Raw genomic sequence first — 14,810 nt, 5'->3', positions numbered from 1 at the left:
TCATTATTATGGGGGACTTCAACTACCCTGAAATAGATTGGGGAACAGAAGCCTGCAGTACCAGCAAAGGTAATCGGTTTTTGACAACTATGAGAGACAATTACCTTTCACAACTGGTTCAGGACCCAACAAGAAGGGGGGCACTGCTAGACCTAATATTAACCAACAGGGCAGACCGCATATCAACTATAAGGGTTGGGGGTCATTTGGGGAATAGTGATCACAAAATAATAAGTTTTTATGTATCCTTTAAAAAGATGTGTAATAGAGGGGTTACAAGGACACCAAACTTCAGGAGGGCAAATTTCCAAAGGATGAGAGAGGATCTTGGTGCAATTAACTGGGACGATATCCTGAGACATAAAAGTACACAAAGAAAATGGGAGACGTTTATTAGCATCCTGGATAGGACCTGTGCACAGTATATACCAAATGGGAATAAACATACTAGAAATAGGAGGAAACCAATATTATTATTATTATTTATTATTATAGCGCCATTTATTCCATGGCGCTTTACATGTGAGGAGGGGTATGCATAATAAAACAAGTACAATAATCTTTAACAATACAAGTCACAACTGGTACAGGAGGAGAGAGGACCCTGCCCGCGAGGGCTCACAATCTACAAGGGATGGGTGAGGATACAGTAGGTGAGGGTAGAGCTGGCTGTGCAGCGGTTTGGTCAATCGGTGGTTACAATATGGCTAAATAGAGCTGTAAGTGGCGCAATAAGTGACAAAAAGAAAGCATTTAGAGAATTAAAGGAAGTAGGTAGTGAGGAGGCATTAAATAAATACAAAAAATTAAATAAATTCTGTAAAAAGCAAATCAAGGCAGCAAAGATTGAGACAGAGAGACTCATTGCCAGAGAGAGTAAAAATAATCCCAAAATATTCTTTAACTACTTAAATAGTAAGAAACTAAAAAATGATAGTGTTGGCCCCCTTAAAAATAGTCTGGGTGAAATGGTGGATGAGGATGAGGAAAAAGCCAATATGCTAAATTACTTTTTTTCACCAGTATTTACAAAAGAAAATCCCATGGCAGACAAAATGACTAGTGATAAAAATTCCCAATTAAATGTCACCTGTTTAACCCAGCAGGAAGTGTGGCGGCGTCTAAAAATCACTAAAATTGACAAATCTCCGGGCCCGGATGGGATACACCCTCGAGTACTGCAGGAATTAAGTACAGTCATTGATAGACCATTATTTTTAATCTTTAAAGACTCCATAATAACAGGGTCTGTACCACAGGACTGGCATATAGCAAATGTGGTGCCAATATTCAAAAAGGGGACAAAAACTGAACTCGGAAATTATAGGCCAGTAAGCTTAACCTCCACTGTGGGTAAAATCCTGGAGGGCATTCTAAAGGATGCTATACTGGAGTATCTGAAGAGGAATAACCTCATGACCCAGTATCAGCACGGGTTTACTAGGGACCGTTCATGTCAGACTAATTTGATCAGTTTCTATGAAGAGGTAAGTTCCGGATTGGACCAAGGGAACCCAGTGGATGTAGTGTATATGGACTTTTCAAAAGCTTTTGATATGGTGCCACAGAAAAGGTTGATACATAAAATGAGAATAATGGGGATAGGGGAAAATATGTGCAAGTGGGTTGAGAGCTGGCTCAGGGATAGGAAACAAAGGGTGGTTATTAATGGAGCACACTCGGACTGGGTAGAGGTTAGCAGTGGGGTACCACAGGGGTCAGTATTCGGCCCTCTTCTTTTTAGCATATTTATTAATGACCTTGTAGGGGGCATTCAGAGTAGAATTTCAATATTTGCAGATGACACTAAACTCTGCAGGGTAATCAATACAGGGGAGGACAATTTTATAATACAAGATGATTTATGTAAACTAGAAGCTTGGGCTGATAAATGGCAAATGAGCTTTAATGGGGATAAATGTAAGGTCATGCACTTGGGTAGAAGTAATAAGATGTATAACTATGTGCTTAATTCTAAAACTGTGGGCAAAACCGTCAATGAAAAAGACCTGGGTGTATGGGTGGATGACAAACTCATATTCAGTGGCCAGTGTTAGGCAGCTGCTACAAAGGCAAATAAAATAATGGGATGCATTAAAAGAGGCATAGATGCTCATGAGGAGAACATAATTTTACTTCTATACAAGTCACTAGTTCGACCACACTTAGAATACTGTGCACAGTTCTGGTCTCCGGTGTATAAGAAAGACATAGCTGAACTGGAGCGGGCGCAGAGAAGAGTGACCAAGGTTATTAGAGGACTGGGGGGTCTGCAATACCAAGATAGGTTATTACACTTGGGGCTGTTTAGTTTGGAAAAACGAAGACTAAGGGGTGATCTTATTTTAATGTATAAATATATGAGGGGACAGTACAAAGACCTTTCTGATGATCTTTTTAATCATAGACCTGAAATAGGGACAAGGGGGCATCCTCTACGTCTGGAGGAAAAAAGGTTTAAGCATAATAACAGACGCGGATTCTTTACTGTAAGAGCAGTGAGACTATGGAACTCTCTGCCATATGATGTTGTAATGAGTGATTCATTACTTAAATTTAAGAGGGGACTTGATGCCTTTCTTGAAAAGTATAATGTTACAGGTTATATATACTAGATTCCTTGATAGGGCGTTGATCAAGGCAACTAGTCTGATTGCCGTATGTGGAGTTGGGAAGGAATTTTTTTCCCAATGTGGAGCTTACTCTTTGCCACATGGTTTTTTTTTTTGCCTTCCTCTGGATCAACATGTTAGGGCATGTTAGGTTAGGCTATGGGTTGAACTAGATAGACTTATAGTCTTCCTTCAACCTTAATAACTATGTAACTATGTAATCCAGTCCGGTGTAGCTAATCCAGTCCTGTGACACTGACTGCTGAGCTCTGTATCTCATCTAGTCCTCTGTATCTAATCCTGTCCTGTGTACAGTATCACACAGGATAGGATTATATACACGGCTCAGCACAGTATCACACATGACAGGTTTAGATACACGGCTCAGCAGTCGGTATCACACAGGACAGGATTAGATACACGGCTCAGCAGTCGGTATCACATAGGACAGGATTAGATACACGGCTCAGCAGTCGGTATCACAGGACAGGATTAGATACACGGCTCAGCAGTCGGTATCACACAGGACAGGATTAGATACACGGCTCAGCAGTCGGTATCACAGGACAGGATTAGATACACAGCTCAGCAGTCGGTATCACACAGGACAGGATTAGATACACGGCTCAGCAGTCGGTATCATGTGTAGAAAAGACAGCGCTCTATGTACAATCCCTGGCTGCTCCGCGCACCAAACAGGGGGCCCCCCATAGACCTGCACACTGCTCTCCTAAGATACTCTGCGCTGCTGTAACCCTGCTCCCTCCACCATATACAGTGGGGCAAAAAAGTATTTAGTCAGTCAGCAATAGTGCAAGTTCCACCACTTAAAAAGATGAGAGGCGTCTGTAATTTACATCATAGGTAGACCTCAACTATGGGAGACAAACTGAGAAAAAAAAATCCAGAAAATCACATTGTCTGTTTTTTTAACATTTTATTTGCATATTATGGTGGAAAATAAGTATTTGGTCAGAAACAAACAATCAAGATTTCTGGCTCTCACAGACCTGTAACTTCTTCTTTAAGAGTCTCCTCTTTCCTCCACTCATTACCTGCAGTAATGGCACCTGTTTAAACTTGTTATCAGTATAAAAAGACACCTGTGCACACCCTCAAACAGTCTGACTCCAAACTCCACTATGGTGAAGACCAAAGAGCTGTCAAAGGACACCAGAAACAAAATTGTAGCCCTGCACCAGGCTGGGAAGACTGAATCTGCAATAGCCAACCAGCTTGGAGTGAAGAAATCAACAGTGGGAGCAATAATTAGAAAATGGAAGACATACAAGACCATTGATAATCTCCCTCGATCTGGGGCTCCACGCAAAATCCCACCCCGTGGGGTCAGAATGATCACAAGAACGGTGAGCAAAAATCCCAGAACCACGCGGGGGGACCTAGTGAATGAACTGCAGAGAGCTGGGACCAATGTAACAAGGCCTACCATAAGTAACACACTACGCCACCATGGACTCAGATCCTGCAGTGCCAGACGTGTCCCACTGCTTAAGCCAGTACATATCCGGGCCCGTCTGAAGTTTGCTAGAGAGCATTTGGATGATCCAGAGGAGTTTTGGGAGAATGTCCTATGTTCTGATGAAACCAAACTGGAACTGTTTGGTAGAAACACAACTTGTCGTGTTTGGAGGAAAAAGAATACTGAGTTGCATCCATCAAACACCATACCTACTGTAAAGCACGGTGGTGGAAACATCATGCTTTGGGGCTGTTTCTCTGCAAAGGGGCCAGGACGACTGATCCGGGTACATGAAAGAATGAATGGGGCCATGTATCGTGAGATTTTGAGTGCAAACCTCCTTCCATCAGCAAGGGCATTGAAGATGAAACGTGGCTGGGTCTTTCAACATGACACACCGCCAGGGCAACGAAGGAGTGGCTTCGTAAGAAGCATTTCAAGGTCCTGGAGTGGCCTAGCCAGTCTCCAGATCTCAACCCTATAGAAAACCTTTGGAGGGAGTTGAAAGTCCGTGTTGCCAAGCGAAAAGCCAAAAACATCATTGCTCTAGAGGAGATCTGCATGGAGGAATGGGCCAACATACCAACAACATTGTGTGGCAACCTTGTGAAGACTTACAGAAAACGTTTGACCTCTGTCATTGCCAACAAAGGATATATTACAAAGTATTGAGATGAAATTTTGTTTCTGACCAAATACTTAATTTCCACCATAATATGCAAATAAAATGTTAAAAAAACAGACAATGTGATTTTCTGGATTTTTTTTTCTCAGTTTGTCTCCCATAGTTGAGATCTACTGTTATGAACTGGTGGTTTAGTAACACAATGGACCTGGTGGTTAAGAGCACACAAAGTGACCTGATAGTTACTAATAACATAGGACGAGCTCTGAGACGTGGGAACTCTGCTGACCGCAATCCCTAATCCTATCACACCACACTAGAAGTAGCCGTGGAGCGCTCCTGACCAGACCTAGGCGCCTCGGCACAGCCTAAGAAACTAGCTAGCCCTGAATATAGAAAAATAAGCCTACCTTGCCTCAGAGAAATTCCCCAAAGGAAAAGGCAGCCCCCCACATATAATGACTGTGAGTAAAGATGAAAATACAAACACAGAGATGAAATAGACTTAGCAAAGTGAGGCCCGACTTACTTAATAGACCGAGGATAGGAAAGATAGCTTTGCGGTCAGCACAAAAACCTACAAACAACCACGCAGAGGGCGCAAAAAGACCCTCCGCACCGACTAACGGTACAGAGGTGCTCCCTCTGCGTCCCAGAGCTTCCAGCAAGCAAGACAAACTAAAATAGCAAGCTGGACAGAAAAAATAGCAAACCAAGAAACACAAGCAGAACTTGGCTTATGCAGGGAAGACAGGCCACAAGAACGATCCAGGAGAGAGCAAGACCAATACTGGAACATTGACTGGAGGCAAGGAACAAAGAACTAGGTGGAGTTAAATAGAGCAGCACCTAACGACTTAACCTCGTCACCTGAGGAAGGAAACTCAGAAGCCGCAACCCCACTCACATCCACCAGAGGAAGCTCATGGACAGAACCAGCCGAAGTACCACTCATGACCACAGGAGGGAGCTTGACCACAGAATTCACAACAGTCTACCTATGATGTAAATTACAGACGCCTCTCATCTTTTTAAGTGGTGGAACTTGCACTATTGCTGACTGACTAAATACTTTTTTGCCCCACTGTATCTCCCAGAGTCCTGGCTGCCTGCCATCCTCGGTGACTGTCTACTTGTCAGTATAACTTTGCAATCACCAACAAAATGGCTGCTCACTGGGTTCCTGAATATCATCCTCTCTTATCCCTTAGCAAACACCCAGATGGGGAGGAGAGGAGACATCACACACATGTCAGCAGACTCCGCCCATAATTACTGCAGTGCTGTAATGTGAGCTATTTGTACACTAGGTTTTTGTCAAATTTCAGCAGTTGCACCCCCTAGTGTTTAAAAGTGGAAATGCCAAACCTTTTCAAATTATTTTTCATATTTTACTAAATTCTAAACAAATGATAATGTTTTTTAAGAAAATGTGAACATTAATTCTTTACATTTTTTCAATTGCTGGAAAAAAACATTTTTTTGATGGCACCTTCCCTTTAAGTATAGCAGCACCAGCCTCCCCTGTTCACCAGTATATAGCAGCACCAGCCTCTCCTGTTCACAAGTATACAGCAGCACCAGCCTCCCTTGTTCACCAGTATACAGCAGCATCAGACTCCCCTGTTCACCAGTATAAAGCACAGTGTCCCCTGTTCACCAGCATACAGCAGGAGTCTCCCGTCACCAATCTCCCCTGTTCATCAGTATACAGCAGGAGCCTCCACTGTCACCAGCCTCCCCTATTCACCAGTATACAGCAGCAGCCTCCCCTGCTACCAGCCTCCCCTGATCACCAGTATATAGCAGCATCCTCCCCTGTCACCAGCATACAGCACAGCCTTCCCTTTCACCAGCATATAGCACAGCCTCCCCTATCACCAGTCTCCCCTGTTCATCAGTATACAGCACAGCCTCCCTGTTATGACCAGGTGGTCAGGACAATAATGGACCTGGTGGTTAAGAGCACACGGAATGACCTGATAGTTACTGATAATAAGGACGAGCTCTGGGACGTGGGAACTCTGCTGACCGCAATCCCTAAACCTATCAAACACACTAGAAATAGCCGTGGATTGCGCCTAACGCTCCCTATGCAACTCGGCACAGCCTAAGAAACTAGCTAGCCCTGAAGATAGAAAAATAAAGCCTACCTTGCCTCAGAGAAAGTCCCCAAAGGAAAAGGCAGCCCCCCACATATAATGACTGTGAGTAAAGATGAAAATACAAACACAGAGATGAAATAGATTTAGCAAAGTGAGGCCCGACTTACTGAACAGACCGAGGATAGGAAAGGTTACTTTGCGGTCAGCACAAAAACCTACAAAAAGACCACGCAGAGGGCGCAAAAAGACCCTCCGCACCGACTCACGGTGCGGAGGCGCTCCCTCTGCGTCCCAGAGCTTCCAGCAAGCAAGACAACAAATTAAATAGCAAGCTGGACAGAAAAATAGCAAACCAAAGAAATACAAGCTGGAACTTAGCTTCTGATGGGAAGACAGGTCACAAGAACGATCCAGGAGTGAACAGACCAATACTGGAACATTGACAGGTGGCATGGAGCAAAGATCTAAGTGGAGTTAAATAGAGCAGCAGCTAACGAATTAACCTTGTCACCTGTGAAACTCAGAAACACCCACCAGAGGAAGTCCATGGACAGAACCAGCCGAAGTACCATTCATGACCACAGGAGGGAGCCCGACAACAGAATTCACAACACCTCCCGTCACCAGTCTCCCCTGTTCACCAAAATACAGCACAGCCTTCTCTGGCACCAGTCTCCCCTGTTCACCAGTATACAGCAGTCTCCCCTGTCACCATTCTCCCCTTTTCACCAGTTTACAGCACCAGCCTCCCCTGTCACCAGTCTCCCATGTTCACCAATATACAGCACAGCCTCCCCTGTCACCAGTATACAGCAGCAGCCTTCCCGGTCATCAGCCTCCCCTGTCACCAGCCTCCCCTGTTCACCAGTATACTGCAGCAGCCGTCCTGTCATTAGCCTCCCCTGTTCACCAGTATACAGCAGCAGCCTCCCCTGTTCACCAGTATACAGCAACAGCCTCCCCTGTCACCAGCCTCTGCTCACCAGTATACAGCACAGCCTCCCCGTCACCAGCCTCCTCTCACCAGTATACTGCACAGCCTCCCCCGTCACCAGCCTCCACTCACCAGCATATAGCAGCAGCCTCCCCTGTCACCAGCCTCCTCTCACCAGTATACAGCAACAGCCTCCTGTCACCAGCCTGCTCTCACCGTATACAGCAGCAGCCTCCCCTGTTCACCAGTATACTGCAGCAGCCTTCCTGTCATTAGCCTCCCCTGTTCACCAGTATACAGCAGCAGCCTCCCCTGTTCACCAGTATACAGCAACAGCCTCCCCTGTCACCAGCCTCCGCTCACCAGTATACAGCACAGCCTCCCTGTCACCAGCCTCCTCTCACCAGTTTACTGCACAGCCTCCCCCGTCACCAGCCTCCACTCACCAGCATATAGCAGCAGCCTCCCCTGTCACCAGCCTCTTCTCACCAGTATACAGCAACAGCCTCCTGTCACCAGCCTGCTCTCACCGTATACAGCAGCGGCCTTCCCTGTCACCAGCATCCTCTCACCAGTATACAGCAACAGCCTCCCCTGTCACCAGCCTGCTCTCACAGTATACAGCAGCAGCATCCCCTGTCACCAGCCTCCTCTCACCAGTATACAGCAACAGCCTCCTGTCACCAGCCTGCTCTCACCGTATACAGCAGCGGCCTTCCCTGTCACCAGCATCCTCTCAGCAGTATACAGCAACAGCCTCCCCTGTCACCAGCCTGCTCTCACAGTATACAGCAGCAGCATCCCCTGTCACCAGCCTCCTCTCACCAGTATGCAGCAGCAGCTCCCCTCTCACCGGCCTCCCCACATCTTCAGCTCTATGAGCGCTCACCTGCTACTGTGTCCTTCTCCCATGTCGTCTTCCTCCTCCTCTGCTGTGATGTATGCAGTGAGAGATGATCTCATCCTCCTCGCTTGCACAGACGCTGAAGCACCTCGGATGCAGGGACATCTCTGACCTCGAAATCTGTGGCGCCACTACTTTCTGGGTAAGTCAGCTCCCTGCATCGAGGTGAATATGGAGGTGCACGCCCCCTTGAAAGGACAGCAGATTTCCAGGATTGTCTAACGGAGGAAGGGGAGGCTAAGAAAAATAAAATAAAATTTTTTTCTTCCCTGTCTTGGTGCCGCACGTTGCAGCCCAGCACCCTAGACATGTGACTCCAGTGCCTAGTGGCATATACGGCACTGTCAATCGTGTTAAAGCATGTAGTGAGAATAGCAAAATGGCTTTTGAAATTTAGGAAAAATACACGTGAGATGTTTAGCACAAAATTTGGCCAAATAGTGTGACCCCATCAACCATCATCAAGGCAATCTCAAGAATCTGATGGGGTCCCTGACCTAACTGCCCAGTGTGAACACTTACCTATGGCTAATGTCAATGTATGGGTGAATATAAACACCTCTCCTGGTAACCTAGACCACAAAGAGAAACTACAGTGTAGTGCCGAGTTAAAAATATCTTTTATTTAAACACAATTAAAATGAAAAAACACTATAATATCCAAGTTAACTGCATTCCAAGCAGGGAAAACCACCATACAAGATGTACGGTAATTTCACAGCGCTTGCACTCTATTGTATATCCTTAGAGCCACTTGTAAATCAAATATATAGTCCAGGGACGCATTCCCTATAAGGCAGGCAATAATATACTGTAATAATGAATAGCAGCACTTACATGAGTCACGAATCTGTGTGTGGCGTTCCCGCCGCCCCAACGCACGTTTCGCTTCGTCAGGAGGCGTGTGTTGGGGAGGGGTAGGACTGATTAAATAGTATGGCCAACCAATCAGCGGTAGCAAATGTGGAGGTGTGCGGTGGTCACGTGCATGCAGTGCTGTGTGCATAGATGATACAGGAGGCGTTTCCGGTATACTGTGCGCATGTGCTGCTGACGTCAGCCAGCTGCTGAGACTCATGGACTTGCGGCTGTGGAATGCAAGCCAGCATGGTCCGTCTGTAAGATGGCACATGCGCCTGAGCCCCCAAATGGTCACTTATCCAGGTGTCAGAGGGTGAGAGAGCGCCACATGCAACACACTGATACTTAGAAGCCAAGAATATTATCTCGTATAGAAACTTATGTTATGAATAAGGAGAGCAAGATAAGTGAAAGGAGTAATTATGTTACATATGATATAAATATTAAAAATGAAAGTAAAGAATGCTTTGTATTGAAAAGCCACTATAGGCTATGAGTATGTGATATCTGACCAACAATGTGATGTGACAGAATGTGATGTAGGATATTATAAATGAAACAGGGACGAAAATAGGAAAACAATAATAAACATGCAAATGCCGCTATTCATGCATCACATGCTAATTACAAATAAATACAATTAACAACCGCCACAAAGACAGAGCTAGGAATGAAAGTGACAATAGTGCAAAAAAGTGCTATGTGCTTACGTATCATGATGAGTAAAACATTGGAGTGCCATAAATTACACATAGTGCACAAAAATAAAAAAAACTATATTAAAATATAATTGATCTCCTCCAAACTGTCGATCATGAAGAAGTCACGAGACAAAAATCCTTAGTTAAATTTACTTTGTGCCGGTGTCCTGGTGAATATTTACCAGCAACTTTCTCCGTAGCAGCAGCGTAGATGTAGGTCACAGTTAAAAGAAAAACCCGAGGCACAAGACCAGGTCAGATATCATATATTGCGAGGCAAATTGACAGATATTGGGTATTTCTAGAATAGATAAAAATCAATTAATATGCTATCAGATAAATATGGATACCAAGTTAAGAATTACATACTAAAAAAACCAATAAGCTTATTGCATGACCCATAAAATGAAAGATACCATGATTCAGAGGAATGAACTGAACACAAAATTTTCATTGAGGCCTAATGGTGCAACTGTCTGTAGCCGGTAAATCCTGTGACTCTCTATCTGTGCTAACCTCTTGGATAGATTACCCCCCTCTGACCCATTGATACCTGATCGATGGCCCTCAGGATGAGTTTACTCGAGTCCGAATTATGGAATTCTCTGAAATGTTTCGGCAGATTCTTCAAAGGTTCTTCTGCACTCATGGTCCAGGATTTGTCAATGTCTCTTATATGCTCTCTTACACGGATTTGAAATTCCCGGATTCTAAGCCTAACACGCTTTATGAAAAACAGGCATATAAACTGCTATCTGACAAAAATTGCTACTGAAAATTATCATATAATCCCATAGATAAATTCCAGGAAGACCAATCTGCCATCATGATCAGGGCCTTTGAGGATTGTGTAATTCCCAAAAAGATGATGGAAATAATTGTTACAACTAAACCCCGCATGCACACTTTTTACTTAGTTCTCAAAGTTCATAAAAATTCCACAGATCCCCAGGGGCGACCTATTGAGTCTGGGATTGAAGGTCCCTGTGAAATAGTGTCAAATTATCGAATTTTACCTCAAACCACTTGTCTCATCTTTACCCTCATATATTAGAGACACTACGTCTGCTCCTTGTCAATTTGATCGACTACTCTTGCATGAAAACATGATCATGGTAACGGCAGGCATTGAGAGTCTGTATACGTCGATTAGACACACTGATGGGTTAAATGCAGCCTCTTGGTTTCTGCAAACAAGCAATCTTGATAGACCCCTGATAGATTTCATTATCAACCTATTGGATTTTATACTAAGGCACAATTGCTTTATCTTTAACAACCAAATATATCTCCAGCTCCAAGGAACAGCTATGGGGGCCACGTGTACCCCCTCGTATGCAAATCTGTACCTTGAGGCATGGGAACATATCATCTTTCTATGTAACAGTGTCAAACATGTTGACAAAATGCACCACTAGATTTGTTACATAGGTAATATTTGGTTTATCTGGGAGGGTTCCATAGATGAACTTAACCCCTTAGTGACAGAGCCAATTTGCAGCTTAATGACCAGGCCAATTTTTACAATTCTGACCACTGTCATTTTATGAGGTTATAACTCTGTAACGCTTTAAAGGATCCCGCTGAGTCTGTGAATGTTTTTTCGTGACATATTGTACTTCATGTTAGTGGTAAAATTTATTCAATATTACTTGCGTTTATTTATGAAAAAATGGAAATATGGCGAAAATTGTTAACATTTTTCAATTTTCAAACTTTGAATTTTTATGCCTTTGTATCAGAGAGATGTGTCACACAAAATAGTTAATAAATAACATTTCCCACATGTCTACTTTACATCAGCACAATAAGGGTTAAAAGTTGACCAGCGATTTCTCATTTTTGCAACAAAATTAGCAAAACCATTTTTTTAGGGACCATCTCACATTTAACGTCACTTTGAGGGGTGTACATGACAGACAATACCCCAAAGTGACACCATTCTAAAAACTACACCCCTCAAGGTGCTAAAAACCACATTCAAGAAGTTTATTAACCCTTTACGTGCTTGACAGGAACTGAAGCAATGTGGAAGGAAAAAATTAACATTTTACTTTTTTTTTTTTTTACAAACATTTTAATTCAGAACTATTTTTTTTATTTTCACAAGTGTATAAAAATGAACCACAAAATTTTTAGTGCAATTTCTCCTGAATACGCCGATACCCTATATGTGGGGGTAAACCACTGTTTGGGCGCACGGCAGAGCATGGAAGAGAAGGAGCGCCGTTTGATTTTTTTCAATGCAGAATTGCCTGGAATTGAGATCGGACGCCATGTCACTTTTAGGGAGCCCCTGATGTGCCTAAACAGTGAAAAAACCCCACAAGTGACACCATTTTGGAAACTAGAACTCTTAACCCCTTAGCGACCGCCGATACGCCTTTTAACGGCGGCCGCTAAGGGTACTTAAACCACAGCAACGGCGCTGTGGAAAAAGTAAATAGCGCCCCCCACAGGCCGATTTTCTCCGGGGTCTCGGCTGCCGGGGGTAGCCGAAACCCCAGAGAACATGATTCGGGGGTTTTTTAACCCACCCCGCATTTGCGATCGCCGGTAATTAACCGTTTACCGGCGATCACAAAAAAAAAAAAGCGATCTCTTTTTAATTTCTCTGTCCTCCGATGTGATCGCACATCGGAGGACAGAGAAAAGGGGTCCCAGGTGGCCCCCCAATACTCACCTAGCTCCCCCGATGCTCCTCGTGTCTCCCGGTGGGCGCCGCCATCTTTAAAATGGCGGGCGCATGCGCAGTGCGCCCGCCGGCCGGTACTGAGAGAATCTTTGGGGTCTCGGCTGCCAGGGGTAGCCGAGACCCCAAAGAGCATGATCGGGGTCGGTTTTACCGACCCCTGTTTTGCGATCGCCGGTAATTAACTGTTTACCGGCGACCGCAAAAAAAAAAAAAGTAAAGTGTAATTCTCTGTCCTCTGATGTGATCGCACATCAGAGGACAGAGAAATAGGGGGATTCGGGGACCCTACAATACTCACCTGTGTCCCTGGATCCTCTTGCTGCTCCTCCTGGCCGCCGGCAGAAGAACATGGCGGACGCATGCCCAGTGCGCCCGCCATCTGTCTCCATCTGCCGGCCGGCAGGAGAACAGCAGTTGGGGCTAAAATTAGGGGTAGGGGTAGGGTTAGGGGTAGGGTTAGGGGTAGGGTTAGGTTAGGGGTAGGGTTAGGTTAGGGGTAGGGTTAGGGGTAGGGTTAGGGGTAGGGTTAGGTTAGGGGTAGGGTTAGGGCTAGGGTTGGGGCTAAATATAGGGTTTGGGTTGGGGCTAAATTTAGGGTTAGGGTTGGGGCTAAATTTAGGGTTAGGCTTCTTTCACACTTACGTCGGTACGGGGCCGTCGCAATGCGTCGGCCCGACATACCGACGCACGTTGTGAAAATTGTGCACAACGTGGGCAGCAGCTGTAGTTTTTCAACGCATCCGCTGCCCAATCTATGTCCTGGGGAGGAGGGGGCGGAGTTACGGCCACGCATGCGCGGTCAGAAATGGCGGATGCGACGTACAAAAAAACATTTCATTGAACGTTTTTTTGTGCCGACGCTCCGCCAAAACACAACTGATCCAGTACACGACGGACGCGACGTGTGGCCATCCGTCACGATCCGTCGGCAATACAAGTCTATGGGCAAAAAACGCATCCTGCGGGCACATTTGCAGGATCCGTTTCTTGTCCAAAATGACGGATTGCGACGGAATGCCAAACGACGCAAGTGTGAAAGTAGCCTTAGGGCTAGGGTTAGGGTTGGGGCTAAAGTTAGGGCTAGGGTTGGGGCTAAAGTTAGGGTTAGAGCTGGGATTAGGGTTAGGGTTTGGATTAGGGTTGGTATTAGGGTTAGGGTTGGCATTAGGGTTACGCTTGGGATTAGGGTTAGGTTTGGGATTAGGGTTAAGGTTAGGGTTGTGATTAGGGGTGTATTGGGATTAGGGTTAGGTTTGAGGTTAGGGTTGAGATTAGGATTAGGGGTGTGTTGGATTTAGGGTTTTGATTAGGGTTATGGTTAGGGTTGACATTAGGGTTGTTTTGGGGTAAGGGTTGTGATTATGGTTAGGGTTAGTGATTAGGATTATGGATCAGGTTGGGATTAGGGTTAGGGGTGTGTTGGGGTTAGGGTTGGAGCTAGAATTGGGGGGTTTCCACTGTTTAGGTACATCAGGGGGTCTCCAAACACGACAGCCAATTTTGCGCTCAAAAAGTCAAATGGTGCTCCCTCCCTTCTGAGCTCTGCCGTGCGCCCAAACAGTGGGTTACCCCCACATATGGGGCATCAGCGTACTCGAGATAAATTGGACAACAACTTCTGGGGTCCAATTTCTCTTGTTACCCTTGTGAAAATAAAAACTTGGGGGCTACAATATCTTTTTTGTGAAAAAAAAAATATTTTTTATTTTCACGACTCTGCATTCTAAACTTCTGTGACGCACTTGGGCATTCAAAGTTCTCACCACACATTTAGATAATTTGGGGGGTCTAGTTTCCAAAATGGGGTCACTTGTGGGGGGTTACTACAGTTTAGGTATATCAGGGGCTCTGCAATCGCAACATAATGCCCACAGACCATTCTATCAAAGTCTG

The sequence above is a fragment of the Ranitomeya imitator genome, chromosome 9 (assembly GCF_032444005.1).
Source record: "Ranitomeya imitator isolate aRanImi1 chromosome 9, aRanImi1.pri, whole genome shotgun sequence".
NCBI lineage: Eukaryota > Metazoa > Chordata > Amphibia > Anura > Dendrobatidae > Ranitomeya > Ranitomeya imitator.
This window is presented reverse-complemented; position numbering follows the sequence as displayed.